The sequence below is a fragment of the Hipposideros armiger genome, unplaced genomic scaffold (genome assembly GCF_001890085.2).
Source record: "Hipposideros armiger isolate ML-2016 unplaced genomic scaffold, ASM189008v1 scaffold_596, whole genome shotgun sequence".
Classification (NCBI taxonomy): domain Eukaryota; kingdom Metazoa; phylum Chordata; class Mammalia; order Chiroptera; family Hipposideridae; genus Hipposideros; species Hipposideros armiger.
The window spans coordinates 557,019-581,827 of record NW_017731946.1 but is presented as its reverse complement, the minus strand read 5'-3'; the positions used below and the strand labels follow the sequence as shown (position 1 = coordinate 581,827).

Here is a 24,809-nt window from a genome sequence, read left to right as displayed (position 1 = left end):
AAAAATCTTTTAAAAAAAAAAGTTTCTTAGAAAGAGTTCTTTCAGGAGATGAGCCTGAAGGTATTGTGAGACAATTTACAATAAATTAGTAAAACTTAGTCAACTTTATAAAATAAAATAAATCAATTAATTACAGGGAAAACAAAAAATTGTACAGAAAAAGAAAAATAATCACAGTATGGTATAGAGTTCGGTTATAAACAACACCTAAAACATCATAATAAGGTAAACAATAAGTAATAATTTTACAATTAATATAAATATATTGGGGGCAACTGAGAGCAGGAAATGTGCTTGTGTGTGGGTGGGGGAGTATGTTGTAAAAGAAAGTTATATCCCCCACAGTGCTAGTAGGAAGTCAATAGAACATACCTCAAATTGAAAAAGAAACAGTCGCAACATAAGTGTGTTACTTAGAAATTGACAGTACTAAAATGTTTTTAAAAAATAAAGATGGTTATCTCTGAAAATCAGAAAATTATTGGAAGATGGCAGTGTAAAGGTATATGTTCTCTACTCTCCGCCCCTAAAAGTCTAGTAAAACTATAAAACATGAAAAACAGAGGAAAATAATCCCATCTTCCAAAAGATGGCCTTCAACCTCAAACTACAAAGTATGAAACACACACCTGCCAAGTACTATGAAAAGTGGGCCAAAGGGGCGGGGAAGGCTGAGAGCAGCTTTCCCTAAAAGTAAACAACATTATCCTGAAAGGTCAATCCAATGACCTTTTGATAAGATCAGTGAAATCCAGAGGGATAAACAACCATGTAGAATCCGGAAGTATCCCTATAGAATTACTACTGATAACAGAAAAATAATAAAAATTGTAATTACCATCATCAAGCTCTTACTATTTTGTTATATGTTATCACTGTTCTAAGCACTAAGCACTTTAGATGTATCGTTTAATTCTCTCAACAAGCGTTCTCAAGTACCGTATTTGCCGGCGTATAAGACGACTGGGCGTATAAGACGACCCCCTAACATTTCCACTCAAAATACAGAGTTTGTTATATACTCGCCGTATAAGACTACGCCCTCTTCCGCACACCTTCCACACACCAAATAAAAGGTAAAACAATATCAGATTTGATTTCAACATTTTAATTTATATTCAAATGCCTGAACGGTATGTGGAATGAAGTGGGCGGGCATCGGGAGGCCACTATGGCACGGGGCAAGCACTATGGGCAGTCTATCTGAAGTGTACCTGGCGTATAAGACGACCCCCCACTTGGAGGCATATTTTTCAGGGCCAAAAAATCGTCTTATACGCCGGCAAATACGGTAGGTACTTTTACTATCTGTATTTTACAAACCACACAGTAAGAATAAGAGCCAGGTTTTATTAATACAGGCAGTCTAACCACAGAGCCTGCACCAGTAATGACTACACTACGTGGCCTCTGTAGTGGAAGGGAAGGGGAGGGCTGCAGGATAGAGCATGGCAGGCGCTTCCAGCCTCCTAATTTAGGGAAACGGCTAAAAACAATTGGATTCAATCTCGAGATTTCAACCGAGATAATTTATGACTTCCAAGTCATCACTAAGAGGCACACCAACAGCTCAATGCCAAAAACTGAAGGGAAATATTCTCTTAGAATGAAGAAAATAATAGGTGTGATGTTCTAAATTAAAAAATGAAGATTGGGCCAGCCGAGTGGCACATTGGTTAAGAGCTGGCTTGGGACGCCAGCTCTGAGCAGCAGGGCCCCCGTTCAGATCCCACATGAGAGTCAGTGACACTGCCCTCTACAGCTAAGATGGTGAACAACAGCTCAACCTGGAGCTGGGCTGCCGTGAGGCACCAGTGACCGCGTAGGCTGCAGTGGGGCTGGCCGGCAGCTGGCGTGAACTTTCAGGAGCTGCTGTCCAATGGTCGGCGAGCAACTGCCTCACCTGGGAAGAGCACAATGATAATACCAACACGGTCCAGTGAAGAGATGCCCACCACAACTAGACTGAAGAACAAAAGGACAGCAACTTGTCTGTTCCCCTTCCCCGATTCCCCAATAAAATCTTTTTTAAAAAAATGAAAATAAAACACAGTTTCAGAGTACTCCAGCTTAACCTCCCAGCGATTGTCCATACCACAAATATTATAGCTGACCCATTCAGAAATAAGAATCACAAAGGAATGAACTATGGTTACAAATATCTTTAAATAAAACTCAAAGCTTCAACTTAAGCGCTTTTCTCTGTATCTCATTGGAGTTGAACACAACACTACTATTCTCTTAACCTTAGCTGCTGGCTGTTAAAAGTTGGGAAACCTTAACAAACAATCCTGAAATTTGTAGGGACCACAAAGACCCCAAACTGCCAAAGCAAATCTGAGAAAGAAGAACAAGGCTGGAGGCATCACAATCCCTGATTTCAAACTACATTACAAACACTATGGTGTTGGCATAAAAACAGACACATAGATCAATGGAACAGAGTAAAGAACCCAGAAGTAAACTCACACATATATGGTCAATTAATTTACCACAAAACCACCAAGAATATACATGGGAAAGAACAGCCTCTTCAATAAATGGTGTTGGGCAAACTGGACAGCCACATGCAAAAGAATGAAATTAGACCACTATCTTACAACATACACAAAAATCAACTCAAAATGGATTAAAGGCTTAAATGTTGAGACCTGAAATCATACAGCTCCTAGAAGAAAACATGGGTGGTAAGCTCCTTCACCTTGGTCTTAGAGATGAATTTTTTTAGATATGACACCAGAAACAAAGGCAACAAAAGCAAAAATAAACAAGTGGGACTACATCAAACTAAAAAGCTTCTGCACAGCACAGAAAACCTACTGAACGGGAGAAAATATTTGCAAATCATGTATGTGATATATAATTTTATTAATATCCAAAATATATTTTAAAATACTCATACAACTAAATAACAAAAAAAAATTAATTAAAAAATGGGCAGAAGATCTGAATAAATATTTTTCCAAAGAAGACATACAGTTGGACAACTGGTACATGAAAAGATGCTCAACATCACTAATCATCAGGAAAATGCAAATCAAAACCACAATAAGATACCACCTCACTCCTGTCAGAATGTCTATTATCAAAAAGACAAGAAATAAGTATTGGCAAGGATGTGAAAAAAAGGAAACCATTGTGCACTGTTGGTGGGAATGTAAATTGGTGCAGCCACTATGGAAAACTGCATGGAGCTTCCTCAAAAAAAAATTTGAAAATAGAACTACATGATCCAACAATTCCATTTCTGGGTATTTATCCGAAGGAAACAAAAACACTAACTCAAAAAGATTTATGTACCCCCATGTTCATTGCAGTATTATTTACAATAGCCAAGATACGGAAACAACCTAAGCATCCATCAATGGATGAATGGATAAAGAAGATGTGATAAATATACACAATGGAATATCATTCTACCATAAAAAAGAATGAAATCTTGCCATTTGCAACAACATAGATAGACCTCAAGGGCATTATGCAGAGTGAAATAAGTCAGAGAAAGACAAATACCATATGACATCACCTTTATATGTGGAGAAAAAAAAAAAAAAGCTCATAGATACAGAGAATAAACTGGTGGTTGCCAGAGGCAGGGGTTGGGGGGTGGGCAAAGTGGATGAAAGGGATCAAAAGGTACCAACTTCCAATAATGAAATAAATAAGTTCTGGGTATGTAATGCACAGCATGGTGACTATAGTTTATACTACTGTATTGCATACAATGAAAGTTGCTAAGAAAGTTCATAGACGGTGTAGAGGCCTGACCACCGCACTGTATTTCCAAAGCTCATGCTGAATAATATTGTATGTCAACTATAATTATATATACATATAGTCACAGGATGTGGAGTAGAGTGTGGGAATGAAGTCAATGGAATTGTAATAGATAAGTATGATATCGGAGGTGGGGGCGCAGTGGATAGGGGGATGGGGGTTGTTACTTTGTGAGGGGTGAAAAGGATAACTACTGCATTGTTCTGTACACCTAAAACTAATAATAAATAATAATAATAATAATATTGAATGTCAACTGTAATTGAAAATTTAAAAATAATAAAAAATAAAATTAAAAAATTAAATTTAATTTAATTTAAAAAAGAAAGTTGCTAAGAAGGTAAATCTTCATGTTAACTAGGCTAATTACAGAGATCATTTTGCAATAAATACAAATTTCAAATCATGTTGTACAACTGAAACTAATTTAATGTTGTATGTAACTTATACTCAATTTTTTAAAATTTTTTTTAAAATTTTTTTTAAGTTTGAAAAACTTAACACATTAGTCTTTGAACACCAATATTCTGAAGTGAAGAGTGGAAACTGTCACTGTTTCACCCATGAGAAACCCACACCACCAAGAAGTTCCATTCTCTGCCCAGTGTTGCAAATCTGAGTACCAGACTAAAGGCACCTCAGTTTCATGGTCTGGCAATTTTAGCCAAAAGAGCTTAGTACCTTTTTCATCATGAAAGGTTTTGCTGGGGGAAGGGGGATGATTTTTTTTTTTTTTTTTAGTAAGTAGCTACTAGGGCTCTCCATGCTAGTCTAGCTAACCTTCCATGGTATTTTTAATTTTTAATCAAGGGAACAGAGGTGCTAACCAGGAAAGATAGTCAGAGGTAGATGAAAACAAAAGTGATTGTAACTTACCAAATGATAATAGCATGGTAAGGGGTAGAGTAAATAAGAACAAATGGCCTAGTTACCAGGGTAGGGAAAGGATGAACTCCTTACAGGAAGGAGCAGAGTGATTTCAGGTTGTTGAAATTCTCATCGCAATAGGTTGAGCCACACGAAATTGCCAATATCCAGGACTATTTTACCTACAAAATCAGCAGTATTATATAATTCAGTCTAATACTTGGTAATGCCCTAAGATGAGTAGAGTTTAGTTAAAGCCCTTGGTTTCAGAACTTCTACATCAGAACACATTGCCTATTACACATCTCATCATAGATTTATGACAAAGTTAGCATCTGTTTGCAATTCTAAGAAATCCAGCATGAATAAACACAAGGCTGACATTTATCTCAGAAATCAAGTGCTGTGTGCCTGCCAACAGTATCTGTAGATCATATTTCAGTTCAAACATACCTAAAATGGGTAGTGATTATATAAGAACAAATCTAACCATGCTCTCTTCTGCAATGTATACTCTCAAGCCCCAATTTCCTTTGGTAAAAGGGGAATTACACAGCAGAAATACATGCAAAAGAAAACAAAAAATGCTAGGCTGCCTTCTATCTATTCTAGGTTCCCCATTTAACATCATGAATTGGAGCTATTCCAGAATTAGGCAATATTTTAGCTCTCAAAAGAAAGTTAATACTGTAGCCTTTCTTATCTATTTAAACAAAGGCACCCAGTGATGACCTGTATTTTAAAAGTCTTAACTATTTCTCCTTTCAGCCAGTAGATAGGTAGTAGGTTACAAAGGTTTGGGTACTTGTCTGCTGACCTATTGAAGCTGGACTGGTGAGGAATCCAAGCATCAAAGATATCTAGTATTCCAGAGAAACCCAAGATGCTAACTCAAAAAAATATATGCACACCCTATATTTATTGCAGCGCTATTAACAATAGCCAAGACTTGAAAACAACCAAAATGCCCATCGGTAGATGACTGGATTAAGAAACTGTGGTACATTTATACAATGGAGCATTACTCAACTATAAAGAAGAATGAAATCGTACCATTTGCAACAATATGAATGGACCTAGAGAACATTATGCTAAATGGAAAATTTGAAAGACAAATACCATATGATCTCACTTATATGTGGAATCTAAAGAACTGAATAAATAAGCAAAGTAAACAGAAATAGTCTTAGAGATACAGAGGAAAAACTGATGGTTGCTGGTTGGGAGTGGGTGGGGATGAGGGAGAAGGGGAAGAGATTAGACAGCATAAATAGGTAACTACAATATTGCCACAGGGATATGAAAGACAGTTCAGGGAATAGAATTAATAATGTTGTAAATATTTTGTAGGGTGTCAGATGGTTACATGTCTTGTTAGGGAGACCACTTCATGGACAGTGTAGAGGCTTGACCACTGCACTGTACACCTGAAGCTGATGCTGTATAATATTGAATGTCAACTATAATTGAATATACATATAGTCACGGGATGTGGAATACAGTGTGGGGAGAGGAGTCAATGGAGTTGTAATAGATATGTATGATGTGGGGTGGGAGGAGTGGGGTGGCGGATTGGGGGAGGGGGGTTGTCACTTTGTGAGGAGTGAAAAGTATAACTATTGCATTCTGATTTAATATCAATAAATTTATCATCAATATCAATATCAATTTAATATCAATAAAATTAAAAATAAAGATATCTAGTAAAACCCTTATCATTCAGTACCATCTAAAAAGAAGACTTCTTGGGACAAAAGGCAAAAGTTACAAAGGCCAGCAGACTTATCTCATCTCTTCTGGTAATGCATTCCAACCCCAGTCCACTACGACATGGGGGGTAATTGGACTGGGGGCGAAGTGAACCTAGAAATAGGCTGAGCATTGCTGCACTAAGGGAATTGTTTCTAATTGTCTATATGATACATGTATATGCACGAATGTAACAGGTACTCTTTAAGTCAGCTCTGGGTCACACACTGCAGGTCCTTCCTGTGGTCTTTGGCTGCGATTAGTTTTGAGGACCTCCCCATTTGGAAAATGGAAGAAAAAAAAAAGAGATAAAAAGACTAATGGATGGAGAAAGAAGTTTTAGAAAAGAAACCTTATGCAACACTTCCAATAATCAACAAATATATTTACTAAACAGGAGACTCATAGTTAAGTGGTGCTACAGTAAAAGTTGTCATAATATAAAAATATTTATTAATCAAGTGACCACATAGGCCCCCATCAAATATCCCTTCCACATTCCTAGGTTCTGCTCTGCTGGTCATTCTCTCTCACTGAATGAGAGATGCAACAGTCAACAATACAATTGCAAATGAAATTTCAAATCATCAAAAGATGAGAGTTTTCAAGAAGTCAATAAGAGTGATGTTGGAAAATTGCTCCAATCACACTCAGTGCCACTGGCAAATGAGAATCTTGCAGTTAGGCAGCTAGTAAAAAATAAAATACCATAACAGAAGTGTCATAACAGAATACAGAATGATTACAATTAAAATATTAAGGTACACTCTGGAACATTGCTTTTTGCTCCCTTCCCCACCCTAACCCTTCACACACACACACACACACACACACACACACACACACACACACACACACACCAATCCATTCTCTCCTTCTTCCTGGACATAATGAGCTAGAGATGATATTTCCCAGACTTCTTTCCAATTAGATGTGGCAATCTAAGTTAAGGCCTTTTCAAGAACAAAATTCAACTGAGAGTACATTTGAGATCTAATTGGCTTTATTAAGTGATTCATGAATTGAGTAGCATCCCATCTAGCAACTGGAAGGATGCCAGAATGGCTTGTACAAAATAGAAGGTTTTTGCGGCAAAAAAAAAAGTGTAGGACCAAGAAATTAAAAGAGTGGATTATTTCAAGCAAGGACACCTTCCCTAAGGGAATAGCAGGGGTCTTATCAAGCAGTGTTGATCAGGAGGTTCCATTCCTGGGAGAGCCTGCAACGGCAATTAGGCTAGTTATTAAGTTTTGGTACAGTGACATGGCTTTAAAAAAAGTAACTCCATTTAATCTGTTGTTTCTTTTCTTAACAAGCCAAGGGCTCTGTACAGAAGTGATATGTGGATCATCTTCAACTTAAAGACAAGCTACTTTCCCTGGAGTTACAGCATTTCCCACCTTCCCACCAGCTGGAAAGTGCATATGGCAGACTCAACTTCCTTTATGCATTTCAGGCATCACCCAAAGGAAAGGAGGCAGAAAAAAATGGAACCTGAACCTGGTCTATGGAGCCGAGCTGCCCCATGGGCCTAGAACAGCTAATCAACATGGTAAGAAAGAAATACACTTCTATCTTATTTGTGAAATTACATACAATGGTTCTTTGTTATAATGGTTTAAACTTTATTATACCTAACAGATACACTCTGGCAAAAACTGAGAGCTTTCTAACACTTTTGAAAAAATGGCCCTCTTTGGACCTGTGCTGACAAATTCAAATGTAAAGTGAAGAAAGTAAAAACTTTACCACGCATTTTCATCAGCAAAATTATCTCGAAGAAAACAATTAATGCTTGATTCACTCTTTGTTCTAAGAGTTAGCAAGTATAATCTAAGTGGTGCTATATATGAGATAAAATAAATATGTTTTCACTTTATCTTTCAGGATAGTCTGAATCATACTGGACTTTTTCTTTTTCTTTTTTCTTTTTTTTACTACTTACTATGAAATTTAAGTGGATTCACTTTAAGTGGCAATAATCTGGCACTAATTCTTCCCAGATGTGAGAATTTCTGATATAAAACAAATATTTCTCCTTCTGCTTCTTGCTACTTCAGAGGGAAACAATAATAACAAGTTTCACAAATCGTTAAAGTGATTTTCAGCACCTTTTACAAGAAGCAAACATGAGAATGAGGAAATTTGGAAATTATATATAAAATAATCAAATATCAATATGTGCTCCTTGGCTAGAGGATTCAATAAATTTTAAAAGTCTTAAGAGACATCTCCACTAGTTGAAATGTAAGAGACATTGTGGCAACTTGACTACTAACTGGATAATGATGATATTAAGTTTTGGGGGTAAGATTTGTTTGATGATACTAAGATTTGATTATATCAGGATAGTGTTAGGTTGGAGTTTGAGGAATGTGATAACAGTATTGTGATGTATTATTAAGAGTACTTATCTTTCTTTTACAGCTACATACTGAAAAATTTAGAGAAAAAATAATGTCTGTGATTTGCTTCATAATCCAGTAAGGAGTATTTGGGAGTATAGACAAAACTGTTCTTTAGTTGATAACTACTGAAGCCCTGTGATAGATACAGGGGTTCATTATACTATCCTATTTTTGTTTAGACTTGAAGTTTCCCATAACAAAAAAATGTTTAAATATGTTTAAGGGTTTTCCCTTAAATGGTTTTCCAAGTCCCTGTCACCCAACACTTTGGAACTGGTAAGAAAGAGAACTGGAAAAGGTCAAAGGAGAGGGAAAAGGGAGGGGGGGGGGAAGAACCATGGCAGACAAATAAAAGTAGAAAAAAGGTGAGTGGGCTCTCCTTTATAATAATGTCTTCCCCAAGGATGCTACTGCCACCCTACCTAGCTCATCATGAGAGCTCTTCCAATGATTCCTTGAGTCAACTGAGCTACACAATGAATGTAACACGATACTATCTCTTTGGACAAACAGAAATATGTGACTCTAGCAACCAAAAGTAAAACCACAGTCTATGCAACATTTGTCCTTGTTGTAACTCCTTCCTTCCCTTTTTTTTTTTTTCACTTCCCCCTGTTCAAATTTCATGGAAGCGGAAGTTTGCTTTTCAAGTTTACACCATGATAAAATGAAAATTCTGCACAGATTAACAAAGTACCAAACCACAGTGGCCAGTCAAGTGAAGGGCATATATTCAAATTGCAGTCATTTTATCAAAGAATCATTAAAAAGATCACCAAAGTTGAGCATCACAACTGAATCTACAGAGCATACTAAAACAAGAAGGCAAATTTGACCAGAGAAATAGTTACTCTTACTTTAAGACTTGTGCAGTTCAGTTATTAAAGAACTTCCGTAACTGAAATGCCAGCTGTTATATACCTGATTTCTAAGACAAAAAAAGTAAACTGATAAAAATACTAATTCCATAGAAAACAATCTCATACATCACTTGTAATAAATAAAAATTATAAACTACATTAAAAATATGTCATGGATATAAGCCACTATCTAACTACCGTTTGGAAAATGTCCAGTGACGTTTTCCATACGTCCTATCTCTAATGAAGTACATTTTGATAATGTACTTTCCTGTTCTTTATTTCTACCCATCATTGTCATATATGACACATTTATCATATGTAATGCTCCTGCTTTTTAAAAAAGACGCAAATTCATTGACTCCACCATTAAGAGTCAGGGTCTAAGTCTCCTCCCCTTGAATCTGAGGGGGCTTTTGACTTCTTTGACTAATACAGTACAGCAAAAGGGATACAATGTGATATCTGCGATTAGGTCATAAAAGGCCAACTAGCTCCTGCCTAGTTATTATGGACTCTCACTCTTTTAACAGTCCCTCTTAGAACCCTGCTACCATACTGAGAGAAGCTTCCCTCAAATGGAGAAGCCACATCTAAGTGTTCTGGTGCAGAATTCCAGCTGAGCCAAGCCTTCAAATCATCCCAGCCAAGGAATCAGACTCATGAGGGAGAGAACTTTCAGATGATTCCAGCCCCAATTTGTCTGAGTAACCCCTAGCTATCAAGATTTTCAAGATAAGGGCACAGATATTGTGGAATAGACATTTTGCGCCATCCAATTCCTAATTTACAGAATCCATAAGTGTGATGAAATGGTGGTTGTTGTGTGCCTTTAAGTTTAGGGTGGTTTGTTACATAGTAATAGATAACTGGGACATATATCATTCTTGACCATCCCATTCTCATTTCATTCATCTCTAATCCCTGTCAACCTTCTTCCTTTCCTTAAATGTTTCCTCTTCTTCACTCATCATTTCTTCAGTTAATGAGCCAATTAGTCCACAGAATAGTTTCATACATTCATGTAAGCATTCATTTTGACCTTTGTTATAGAACAAACAGAAATGGGCAAGTTGATCCAAAAACTCATACAGTGATGCTGCATAGTAAAATTAATCTTGGGAAAAAAAGAAAAACAAAGTTGGAGGAGTGACACTCCCAATTTCAAAACTTACTACAATATTAAAGTAATCCAAACAGTCAGGTATTACAATAGAACAGATGTATACAGCAACAATACAGAATTGAGTTTCCAGAAATAAACCTATACATCTATGGTCAGTTGATTTTTGACAAGGCTGCCAAGATCATTCAATGAGGAAAGAATATTCTTTTCAACAAATGGTGCTGGGACAACTGGATATGAATAAATTTGGACCTTTACTTTACACCATATACAAAAATGATCACAAAACATATCAAAGACTTAATGTAAGAATTAAAATTATAAAACTCTTAGAAGGAAACAGGAAACATAGTTGTACATTTTCATGATCTTAAATAAGCTAACAGTTTCTTAAATATGACATTAAGAGCATAAGCAACAAAAGAAAAATAGATAAATCAGATTTCATCAATGTAAAAACTTTTGTATGTCAAAGGACACTACGAAAAAAGTAAAAAGACAACCAACAGAATGGGAGAAAATATTTGCAAGTGATATATCTGATAAGGGTATAGTATCCAGAATATAGGTATAAAGAACATTTATAACTGAATAAAAAAAAAACATGGCTGGCCGAGTGGCTCAGTTGGTTAAGAGTTAGCTTAAGGGACGGCCAAGTGGCGCATTGTTAAGAGTTGGCTTGGGATGCCAGCTCTGAGCAGCAGGACCCAGGTTCAGATCCCACATGAGGGCCAGTGACACTGCACCCTCTACAGCTAAGATGGTGAACAACAGCTTGACCTGGAGCTGGGCTGCCGTGAGTCACCGGCAACAGTGTAGGCTGCAGTGAGGCTGCAGTGGGGCAGCAGTGGGCTGCCATGAGCTACTGTGAGTGGCTGGCAGCCAAGCATGAGCGGCCAACAGCTGGCGTGCGCTTTCATGAGCTGCCATGAGCCACCATGAGTGTCCATCCAATGGCCAGCCAGCAACTGCCTCACCCGGGAAAAGCACAATGATAATACCAACATGAGCCAGTGAAACGACGTCCTCCACAACTAGACTGAAGAACAAAAGTACAGCAACTTGTCTTTTCCCCCTTCCCCGATTCCCCAACGCTGTTCCCCTTCCCCAATTCCCCAATAAAATCTTTTAAAAAAAAAAAAAAAAGAGTTAGCTTAAGAGTGCACACTCTGAGAAACAGGGTTGCCGGCTGGATTCCCACTTGAGCCAGTGATGCTACACCTGAGCTGAGCTGCTGCTGAGCTGCCAACAGGTGGCAGGATGGCTCATCTAAAAATTTAAAAAAAAAAAAAAAAAAAAAGACTAAAGAACAACAGCTTGGCTGGTCCCCCTCCCCAATTCCCCAATTTAAAAAAAAAAAAAAACCCATACAATTTAAAAATGGGTAAAAGACTTAAATAGACATTTCTCCAAAGAAGGAGTACAAATGGGCACTAAACATGAAAAGATGCTCAAAATCATTAGTTATTAAAAAAATATAAATCAAAACCACAAGGATATGCTACTTCATATACACTAGAATGGCTATAATTTTAAAAAATGAAACATAGGAAATATTAGCAAAAATGTGGAGAAATCAGAATCCTCATCCACTGCTGGTGGGTATGTAAACTGGTACAACACTGTGAAAAACAGCGTGGTAGTTGTTGAAAAGTTAAGCATGGAGTTAACATATGACTCAGCATTTCCACTCCTAAGTGTATACCCAAGAGAACTAAAAACATATTCACACAAAAACTTGTACACAAACGCTCATAGTGGTATATTACTCATAATAGCCAAAAAGTGGAAACAACCCAAATGCCCATCAACTGATGAATGGATGCATATATCTGTACAATGGAACGTTATTCCACCATAAGAAAGGAATGACGTACCAATACATGGTACAATGTAGATGAACTATGAAAACATTATACTAAGTAAAAGAGGCCATTCACAAAAGGCCACATGTTGTATTGACTCCATCTATATAAAATGTCCAGAACAGATAAATCCATAGAAATGGAAAGTAGATTAATGTTTGACTACGATGAGGAGAGAACTGGGGGTCATGGGGTTCTTTTTGGAGTGAGAGAGATCTTCTGGAATTAGATAGTGGAGATGGCTGCACAACTTTGTAAATATACTAAAAACTACTCGATTATACTCTTTAAAATGATTCAAATGGTGAATTTTATGTTGCCTAAATTTATTCTCAATAAAATAAATTTAAGAAAAAATATATGTACAGCATATAAAAATATACAGATGAGGATTTAAAGTAAAAAGAGATATCAGGAAACAAAAGGCAGAAAAAAAACAGAGTAGAACCAAAGCTTATGTAGAGGTTGGTTCTCACATCATCACATACGCAAAACTGGAATATAGCCAAAATTAGCCTTGAATATTCCACAGGAGACATGGCTGACACTGGACACTGACTCTGGATAAGTCCAACACAGCAACAGCAAAAATGTCCACTAGCACTGGAAGTTATATCAGTTAGCTTTGAAGACAGCAACAACCACCAAAAAACCCCTCCTCTATATAATTAGTAGCATTAACCCAGTAAAAATTTATTAGTTCTCACAATTCTGTAGACTGGGTGGGTAATTCTAGCCTGTATCTAGGGTGGCCTCACTCCCATTTCTGTCACTTACAGGCTCTCAGCCAGGACACCTTCCACGTGGGCTCCTAAACAGAACAACTTGGGTTTATTCATAGAGTTTTCAGGGTTCCTGAGAAGAGCAGTAAAGGAGAACAAGCCCCAATAACACAACATATTTCACGTCTCTAAATGCTTTACCTTGGCTGTTGTGTCATTGGGCAAAGCAAGTCACATGGTCAAGCCTAGAGTCAGTATGGGAGGTGACTACTCCTGGTGGAGTAGATATAAGGAGGAGAATTATGGGAGCATTTTGCAGACAACCTAGCACAGAAAAAAATTGATTATTGATTTTTTGGTTTAGCATTAGATAAAGTAGTTGGCTTAGACTTAGGAGACAGTTTCTGTGAAGAAGTACTTATCCTTAATCACTAAAATCACATTTAGCACTGTGAGATGCTCAAAAGAAAACCTCTGCAAACTAAGACAGCCAAGGAAGCAGTAGGTTCATATGTCTCCCAGTGCACACACCCCCTGGGGCACATGCTCATGGAATGGCGTGGTGAACAGAATCACTCACGCCCTATAAATTGCTGTTTCTTTCCCTTTTCTTTGTTGACCCATAGAACTGAATTCCTCTAAATCAAATGCATATATGCTACAATTCTACTATTTACTGATAACCAGAACATTTATAGCAATTGTGCATTATATTTGGAGCTTCTCAAAATCTAGGGAACAAAGGATAACACATGCCTCATAGAATAATAATTTCTTATGATAAGGTACATACCAAAAGGAAAACTTTCCCTGTCATTAAATTCCAAGGAGAAACTATTTTGTGGGATCTTAAAGGATAATGAAACATCTTCAATAGAGGTTTGGGGAGATAATATAAAAACATTCCTCACCTGGTTATTTCTTTTATTAACACTTGATAATAGCTTAGCAAAAAAAGCCTTGTAGAAAGCATAAGTAATATTATCCTTGGTCTATATCTGTTACATATTATCTTAAGCTCACTTTAAGAAAAAGCTGAATGAAATTCAGTTTAAGATTTATTCTCCAATATGTGACATAAATGTAAATATTATGTTAATAATACAATATGCTAATAATATAATATACTGTTAATAATTTAATATAAACACTTGCTATAAAAAATTTTTAAAGGCTAGTATGTACCTTTCTTATAGGCCAAGTATTTTCAGATGTACCATCCTGAATGACTCAATGTAACAGAAAACACCAAGAGTCCCAAAGATCTACAGCTTCACACTAGAAGCATTTATATTTTGAGATTCCAACTTCATCTGATTTAAACCCTACTACATGACTTCATGATATTTCTGCTAACATTGGGCTAACACTCCTCAGATTGCTGTATAAGAATTACTAAGGCCCTGGCAAGTGTCCTCTTCTGTATTATGTCAGTCAAATCAGAAAGCTCTGCAAGGCCGAACTGGTGACAGGTGTGGTTCTCAGTTGACAATGTGAATTGCACAAGTAGACACTGACATTTGAAAGGAGTGAAATGGCAAAGCAAATTCAAAGCAACTGAACAAAAATCTTCCAAGGCTGGTTAAGACACTCTAAGACAGGGCACTGCATTTTTCACACCACCATCCTCACCCAGCACACACAGAACACATACCCCAGGAGGGCTGACGAAAATACTTGCTTAAATACCACCAAATGTACACTTGAACTTACACAAATTGCATTTTAAATTACCATTTATTTAATACATTTGTTTTATACTACTCTTTAAAATTGAAGTTACACTGAATTAAAAAGCAAAACTTCTATCACTCAGCTGGAATTCCAGAATGTATATCTTGTCTAGGATCTAATCAACTGCATGAGCCAATCACCCTAAAGTCTATGCAAGACTATGCTAGTCTATGCAAAAATGGTAATACCTGCATTGCTGGGTGCAAGTGGTTCTTTATATTGATCAAAATATCAAGTCATACTGGTATTAAGAACCTGGGCAAGGAAGTGGCACATTGGCACATGAGTTCATATTCCCTTCTTAGGACCTGCCCAACTTGCTACCTATACCAAAATCTAAGAAACTGAATTTACCAGTTTCACCATCATCACAAGACACCCTGAGCACCACCCACAGAGCAGAATAATTCCAAAGAGGTCTCTTTTCCACAAGAGTAGCTGAGTGAGCTTAATATAGAGGCACTCAACCTGCCAGGGTGACAACAGAATTCATACACATCCCTACCGTGGCTGATGGCTTGAAACTGTTCTAATAGTGGATATACCCTTTCATTCCAAAATTAGAAATAAATATAGAATGCAAACACCTCTGAAGTAGGTTACATTCAGACTAAAGGTTATTCTACAATAAATTCTCAATCCCATCCTCTCATGCCATCTCAAATCTTTGTGGCCTACAGATTCCCCCTCTCTTCGATGCACCTGATCCCTCTCTACTGGTCATCATTCCCTTTGCCACAGTAGCATCACTTACTTTCCCAAACATAAGCCATTCCCTTGACCCACATTCACCTATGACTATCCCATCACTTCTGAGTCCCTTTATGGCACAAATTCTTGAAAGATGAAATTAGGGTTGCTGTCTCTACTTCTCATCATGTGCTTTCCTCCAACCACTCTAGCTGGAGTACTATCTCCATCATTCCACTAAGACTGCATTTGTTGAAGTCACCAAGGACCTCCTTGTTGCCAAATCCAGTAGTCACTTCTCAGTTCTTATACCACTTGACTTCCCAGCAGTGTTTAACACAGCTGACCATTCTCTCCTCGAAATGCATAGTTTCTCCTGGTTCCCTGTGACACCAAAGTTTCCTGGATTTTTCTCTGATCTCAGAGCTTGAATTGTCTCAGTCTCTTTTGCTGGCTTCTGTTTTTCTGCCTTACTTTTAAACACTGGTGTGCACCAGGGCTCTATCCTTGGCTTGCTTTGCTTCTTCATCTATACATTCTTCTCAGGGGTGGCCACATCCACTTCCATGTCTTGAAATACCACCTATATGTTGATAACTCCAAAATCTATACTTTCAGCCCTGTCTCCAAGAACCTGAGATTTATATATCCAACCACAAACCTAACATCTTTATTTGAGTATCTATTGAGTTGTCGGAAAAGTCATGACGTATTTTGTCTATGTTTTTCAAAGGTCATTTATTTATATAAAGAACAAAGATCAATCAATGATATACTGCTCGTTTTGTTCAATAACCTTTTGCCATCTTTCAGTGAGCTTCATAATTCCTCATTCATAGAAGGACCTGCCTTTATTTGCGAAAAACTGAACAAGGTGCTCATTTACAGCCTCATCTGAATTGAACGTTATACCACACAAGGAGTTTTTGTTTTGTTTTGTTTTGTTTTTAAGATTTTTATCGGGGAATTGGGGGATGGGAACAGTGCTGGGGAATTGGGAGAAGGGGAACAGACAAGTTGCTGTCCTTTTGTTCTTCAGTCTAGTTGTGGAGGACGTTGCTTCACTGGCCCAAGTTGGCACCATCATTGCGCTCTTCCCGGGCGAGGCAGATCAGTCACCGGCTTCTGGACGGCAGCTCACTGCGGCTGCTGGCCGCTCACGCTGGCTGCTAGCTACACACAGTAGACCATGGCAACCCACTGCCACAGGGGCTGCAGCCTACGCCGTCGCCGGCGACTCACGGCAGCCTAGCTCCAGGTTGAGCTGTTGTTCAGCATCTTAGCTGTGGAGGGCAGTGTCACTGGCCCTCATATGTGGGATCCGAACCGGGGCCCTCTGGCATCCCAAGCCAGTTCTTAACCATCGCGCCACTCGGCCGGCCCCACACAAGGAGTTTTAATGAGAACGAAACAAGTGGAAGTCTGACAGCACAAGGTCAGGTGAGTATGGTGGATGTGGCAACACATCCAATCATTTTTGACAGGTACATATCCAATCATTTTTGACAGGTGATCAAACTTGTGTGTGGTCTCGCGTTGTCGCGATGGAACACAACTCCTTTACAATTATCAAGCTCTGTACATTTCTGGATAATGGATTCATTCAAACTGTCCAATTGCCAACAGTACACATTCGAATTCATTGTTTGGTTCCTTGATAAGAGCTCGAAAAACACAACATCTTTAAAATCCCACCACACTGAGAGCATAACCTTCCTCTGATTAATGTCTGCTTTCGATGTCGTTTGAAGCGAATTATCACATTGGGACCAAGACCGTTCGTGCACCACATTGTTGTAAACAATCCACTTCTTATCACCAGTTATCAGTCGCTTTCAAAAAAGGATTGTTTTCCTCACGTTTAATGAGCATACTGCAGATGTTTATATGTGCCATCAAATGAACTTCTTTGAGTTCATGCAGAACCCAAATATCAAGCTTGCTTACGTATCCCAGCTTCTTCAGGTAGTCATGAATGCTTGAATGATGGATGTTCAATGTTTCTACACTCTCTCGTGTAATGTAACATGGGTTTGGCTCAATCAATGCCTTTATTTTGTCATTATCAACCTTGGTGGGCCTCCCTGGCCAAGAAGCATTCTTGAGATCAAAATCACCAGCTTGGAATTTTGTGAACCATCGTTGGCACTGACATTCTTGTAGAGCATTGTCACCATAAACTTTATGCAACTGTTCATAAGCTTGACACGTGTTCTTCCCTTTTTGGAAGTAAAACAGTAAAACATGGCAAAAATGCACAGTTTGGTCTTCCATCTGCAGCTTATTGTAAAGTCTCCAAACCTGAACCAAATCGCTCAATTTTTTTTTTAGAACGAAGTTAGAACTGTCAGCTGTCAAATAACATAGCAATAACATAGATGTGAGTGACTCTAGTACTTCCAAAAATGAACTAGTGCCATCTGTCACAAACATGCGTCATGACTTTTCCGACAACCTAATAGCAGGTATCTCAAACATAACATGGCAGAAACAGAACTCTAGATACTCCCCCAAAACTTGCTCTTTACCTAGTCTTTGCCATGTGGGCAAATGGCCTCACTATGTCCCCAACTGCTCAGTCCAAAATCTAAGAGTTATCTTTGATTCACTTCTCTCTCTCATACCTCAAATCTAATCCATCAGCATGTTCTTTGGACGGTACCTCCAAAATATTCCAAACCTGAATATTCAAGTCTCTACTTCACTCTTCTCCCATTAGTGCAATAGACAGACTAAACTAATGGCCCTGAGTTTTCATACCTCCTGTATCTTTTCACACCTCTATGTATCCCTGCCCTTTGGCAATGCCCTCCCACACTAACTGTGCATGTACCCATGTGATTTGTTTTGACCAGTTGGACAGTAGCAAACTTGACACAAGCTAAGGCTTAAAAATTGCTTGCTCATTTCTACTTCTTCTGTTGCTTCTTTGAGAGAATATGAATGGACAAGCCTGAGAACAAACCCAGGCTAACCTGCTAAAGGGATGTAACATAAACAAACACAGAGGAGAGCAGAGTTGTCCCAGCCATCTCAGCTAAGGCCATCCTAGACAGGTGACAGCCAGCTGGCCCTCCCAAACACATCAGGGAACCCAGGCGACATCACAGAGCTGTCTACCTGACCCATAGTTGATTACAGACACATGGACTAGACCAGTCAAGATCACCTGAGCCTAGCCCAGTTCAGAACTACCCAGCCATCCTATTGACCAATGAGCAAAAATAAATCCGTATTCCTATACACCACTGAGTTTATGGGGATGTTTGTTACACGGCATTACTGGGGCAATTAACTGAGACAGCCACCATCACCCCTTGTCAGGACTATTGCAATATCCTCCTAATACATCTCATTACTTCCTTCCTTATCTTCTTATAGTCCTTTCTCCATTCATCAATCAACACAAACTTTTCAGAACATAAATGAGTTCACATTCTCAGTCCTGCTTAAACCTGCACTCAGACTAAAAACCCAATCTCCTTAACCTAGCATACCACCTACTTATCCAACCACATCTAGTACCACTCTCCCACTGGCCCACTATGATTCAACCATACCAGCCTTCTTCCTATTCTTCCAACAGCAAATTCATGGTGGGGTCATTGCACATGATGTTCCCTCTACCTAGAAAATCATTAATTCCACCTTGTCTCTCTAGCCAACATCTTCTTATAACTCAAATTTCAGCTTAAATGCCACTGTAGCAAAAAAGGCCTTCTGTTGACTACCCAACCTAAAATAGATGACCAGTTACTGTCAGATCCATATTTTAATTCTTTACATGACATTTATCATTATGTGACATTTCTTTCTCTTTTTTTTTCATGTGCTCTCTCTACTGAGTGTAAATTCCACATGAGTAGGAACCTAGTCTGTGTATTCACTCCTGGATCCTCAGCTCCTAAAAGTTCTTCACATAGTAGATACTTATTAAATATCTGAAGAATGATTACCTGATATATAGAATAAATGAATGATCAGAACCTTTCTAAGATCAGGTTTTTTCAAAGGAGAAGGAGCTAGGCAAGTTAAAATGGCAAGGGTAAAAAGACAGACTGATTCTGAGAGGGAAGTCTTGAACTAGAGTAACTATTTCTATAAAATGAAGTTAAGAGTTTGGACTCTAAAGACAGCCTAGAATGAAAGCTTGGCTCTGCTCATTCCTAGCTGTGTAAACACAGACATTGCTACACATCTCTCTGAGCTTGCCTTCTCATCTATAAGCAGGGATAATAATTACTACTTCATAGAGTTGTTGTAAAAATTAAGTAAGACAATATATATAAGGTGCTTAGCATGGATCATAGTAATTACTCAACATGGATCATAGTAATTACTCAACATTAATAATGACAATGGTGGTGGTGGCGATACCTAAGTCAACCTGGCTATGTTTTATTAAATTGGCATAATCCACAGTATCTTACTCAAGCTGTTGAATCTACCTAATTTTTGTTTTCCGTTTTCAGGCATTTTAAATTGTCCCTTCTCACCAAGAGTGGAATGAGCATAGGATCCAGAGCCAAATAAGCTGGGGTTCTGGCTCTGGTTCTGCCATTAACTAGTGGGGTGACCTTGGGCAAGTCACCAACTTCCCAGGCCTGAAAGTTACCTTGTTATCAGCTCTGTCTATGCCCAAGGCAGGAGGTACAAGAAACATTCTGCAAAGAGGTGGAGGTACTGGTATAACATAGAGACATGAAGACAGAGTGACAGGTAGGCTGACAATCACTCCATTCAATTCCAGAGCACAAATAGGAATATCTAAACACCTTAACTCAAGGCTTCTCAAATTGTGTTTCTCAAAACCTGTCAGGTTATACCAGACTATAATTTCATAAAGGCAGAGACACTGGTTGATTTTATTCTCTACTGTAGGACCAGTGGCCAGCACAGTACCAAAAACATACTATCATGGTATGTGCTTACCACATGCTTGATGAATGAATAAACAGATATATTTGGGAAAAGCTGGGTTAAACAATGTCAAACTGGTTTCTAGTGTGCGTGTCTCAGAGCCTTTAAGACGTGAAGACTCTGTGAATCATACAGAATGCAGAATTTCCCAACCCTATTTGATCATAGAACTCTTTCTATTTCTCTTGAACCTAATTAACATTGCCCAGAGATGTAGTATTCTATAAAACAGTTTGAGAAACATCTTCAGCTTACATAATTTAAGTCATTTTTATCATCATGAAATAAAGTTATCTTACTCTTTATACATAATGTAATTAAAAGGCCAACTAATTTATTTTTATCTAGTATGCAGCTGTTTTGTCCCAGCATCCTACACCTTCAAATCAGCCATCATCAGGCAGGGCCTCAGTCTCTCCTAACTCCTAAGTAGCAGGTGTCTTGCCTGGTTTTTCTACTCTGCTCCCTTCTCCCTCATAACCAGTCTGCTCTGCAAATCCTTCCACCTCTTCTTCCACTATCCCTTCTCTCAACATCCCTAGTCTTATTATAAACTTTCTTAAACTGCTTTAATTACTCCCCTCATCTTTTTACTAACGATCAACCCAACAAAGTTACGATCTTGTCATTTACAATATCATCCCACCTCTGAGGTACTTTCCAAAGTGCTTCTTCTCCCATTTATAATAAAGGCTGTTCTTTCTTTTGCATTCTCCACATTTTACCCTCCTTCGGGTCATTCCTTAAGGTTAAGTAAACACAATCATGTCAAATCCCATCTGGGGTCCCTCTTTCCTCCTGCCACTTACTTCCAAGGGCTCAAGCAGGTAAACACACAGGCATTTTCCTATCCCCGTGCCTTTGCGTGAGTGGCCCTCTCGGCCTGTTTGAAAGGCTATTCATTTTTTAAGGTCATGATCACAGGTAATCTCTTTTATGAACTAGCCCTTATTTTCCACTCCTGCCACAATTAACTACTCTCTTTAACAACCCCCAGGCAATTGCACAACGTATCACAGACATATAAAGTTAGCTGTATATATGAATACAGAAATGGCAGAGTTGGGAGAGAAAACCGGGAACCAGGTGAGTCTATAAGGGACAATGACCAAGAGGATGGTGGCAAAAGAAGAGAACAGGGGGGTATTTGCAAGAATGGCTTGAACTCTAAAGGAGAAAGGGTTTTACATGAACTGCAAGCAGCACAGGGAAGCCAGGAGAAGGCCATCGCAGAGACAGCTGCACAGACGGGAGTATTCTCATTCTGTTAGGAGCCTGGAGGTGTGGGCGAGTTGATTCACAATGGAACCATGCCCTCAGAGGGCCCCCGGAAAGATTTGGAAGGAAGCCAGCAGAAGGAAGGAAGTTCAGAATCATAGGAGAGTGGAGAGTACATAAGAAGACAGCTGATCAGAAAGGCTGGGAGCCAAGGAAACTGGGGGTAAGAAGCAAAGCCTTGGCCAAAGCTGGCTGACATCCCAGATGGTGTCAGGGGCCAGATGAGTTAGCTGTTCAACATTTTTCAATCAGCATTTCAAAGTAGGTTAATGAGTAATTTTTCTAATGTCTATGAAGAACAGATTTCTCTAATGCTCATAGCCCAATCCTCAATCTTGTGTGTGGGCTGTGCCATGGGGATGAGGGTGGAGGGAGTGGTGAGGAGGGGTTGGGTGCGGTATCTCATTTCACTAGGGCAGCGCTCACACACCTACCTAAAAGAGAAGAAGCAAGCTGAACAAGAACAGAGCTTACACGGATCCAAGGCCTCCAGGCACAGTGCAGGGAGGCACGCACCAAGGCCCAAGAAGGAGTGGGCTCATGCAAAGGTAGGCGGAATGGCAATGGGGGAATCCAAGACAAAAACAGTCATCTTCTGAAAACTCTATTAGGCAGGCTCTTTCAATTGCAAATAACTAGATTAAAGCAGGCAACAACCACCAAAGGAATGTATTGGCTCACAGGTCCAAGAAGTCCTGGAACACTTCAGGCACATCTGAGTCCTGGGGTTCGAAGGATGCTGTGTTCTCACCACCACTCACCGCTACTGCTCACTGCATGCCAGCCTCGTTCTTTCTCTCCTACTTCAAACAACTTCCTCAATGGAGCAGGGAAAGATGGCCACCGGGTGCTCCATTTTAGCAGCATAAAAATCCCAGAGGAAAAGAATGCCTCCTTTCCTGAACTGGAGCAGAAAAGAATCCTGACTGAGCGAGTCTGGGTCACGTGCTAACCTCAGAACCAATCACTTGGTCAGGTGGAAGCACTTCTCTGATTGGCCAAAACTGAGTCATATGACCATCCCAGGGTTCGGGGATACCCCACCCAAACCACATGAACTGGAGACAGAGAAGTTCCCCAAGGGAAGGAAACTTGGAAAAACAAATAATAAATCCACTACAGTGTGATCACTTGCCAGTCAGGTTCCAGATACCAAAAGAGAAGCCCAGTCTTGCTATTTAAAGTACAGAAGGGCTTTGAAGTCAGACAGAACTGGTTTTATGTTTCAACTTTGACACTTATTAGCTGTGTGACCTCAGGTAAATTACTTCATTTTTCAGTGCCTCAGTTTCCTCCTTATAAAATGTGGATAATAGTATCTACCTCCTAGGGATGTTTGAAAGATTAAATGAAATAATGCACATAAATTGCTAAAGACAATGCTTGACACAAAATGATCAATAAATGGTAGCTATTAGTAATAACAACAATGACTATTTTTATTTAGAACAAGGGTGCCACATGAAGGGTGAGCTGTGACTCATTGAAAGAGACCCATGTCAGCGCTTGGGATAAATCAGCCCTGGATCAAATTTCATTAAGGGCAACTGAGGATACAATACAAGGGCCTGAGTGAACGTTGAGATAACAATTCAAATCAGTAAATGTATTGAGCAACTGTTGTGTGCCAGGAACTGAGGATACAATTATGAATAAGACAAACTGCTCCAAGGTCAACTACCATGAAGAGTGACTATGGCTTTGTGACATTATCTCGAAGGGAGGGAGAGGTTGACGGATGTTGCTTCATTACTTTCAACCATAGGCTGTGGGCACTGGAAAGTGCTGAGTGTACAACAGAACAATGCTTGGGCCCAGCTGTTGGAATGCTAGGAAGGAACAGAAGGGCTACCATTACCACCACCACCACCACCCAAAAAACAATGCCTTTGCATGAATTAGGAAAAAGTATTTCTTCTTTTAAAAACTTTACTTCTATCTTCAAAAAATCTATCATAGTAAGCAAGCAAATCTACTAGATCTACAATATGAATTACATCCCAGAGTTTTGCAGTATATAACCTACACAACTGTACATGGTAGCCCTGGGCATAGGCAGGGAAGATGAGATGGGGGCTAAAAGGAGTTAGGAGTGGGGATGGAGTATCTGGGAGTCCCTGGGCCTTTGGAAACAGAGAATAAATTTTGGTATAGAGCTGAGCCATTCAATATGGTAGCCACTCACCACACGTAACTATCGAACACTTGAAATGAAACTAGTGCAACTGAGGAACTAAATTTTTTTATCTTATTTAATTTTAATTAATTTTAACATAAAATTTAAAACTGAAGCAGTATGAAATATTTTTGCATTAACCACAACTTTTATTGTTTGGTAGGACTACATTTCACTTTATTCACTGCACTGCATAAGATAGTGTATTGCATTGCATTGTATTGTATTGCTAACATCCTGAGCTGTTTCTAATATCTCATTAATCATTTTTATATGATTACATGGTAAAATTATAATATTTTTTATATATTGGGTTACACAAAACATAAACATACAACTAAAATTAATTTCACCTGTTCTGTTTTGCCTTTTTTAATGTGGCTACTAGAAACTTTTAAATTATCTACCTGGCTCACAGAATATTTCTATTCAACAGGGCTGCTTTGAAGACATCTTAGATCTAGAGGGTTAAAGGGCTTGGAGTGATACCCAGAAGAACAGGTCACTTGTGTTTTGTTTGAGGCAGATTTTTATGTTTTCTGCTTGGTTGTCCAATTCTGTTTACCAGAAGGGAATATAAGAGAGGGGAAGGTGAGGGGCGTAGCTCAGTGTGTATAGCTCAGGAGCACTGTAAGAG

The 24,809-nt window shown here is 38.8% G+C and overlaps 1 protein-coding gene across 3 annotated transcripts in view; it reads right to left on the bottom strand.

Moving 5' to 3' along the window:
• TEC (tec protein tyrosine kinase) overlaps positions 1 to 24,809 on the bottom strand; it is a 148,526-nt gene that overhangs the window by 111,889 nt on the left and 11,828 nt on the right. Inside the window, exon 1 of one of the 3 annotated variants that reach the window (XM_019624607.1) lies at positions 22,758 to 22,886. The exons of the other annotated variants lie outside the window; for them this stretch is intronic. The gene's annotated coding sequence lies outside the window, so the exon portion shown is untranslated. Of the gene's footprint in view, positions 1 to 22,757; positions 22,887 to 24,809 lie in introns of those variants that run through there. 3 annotated transcript variants of the gene reach the window in all.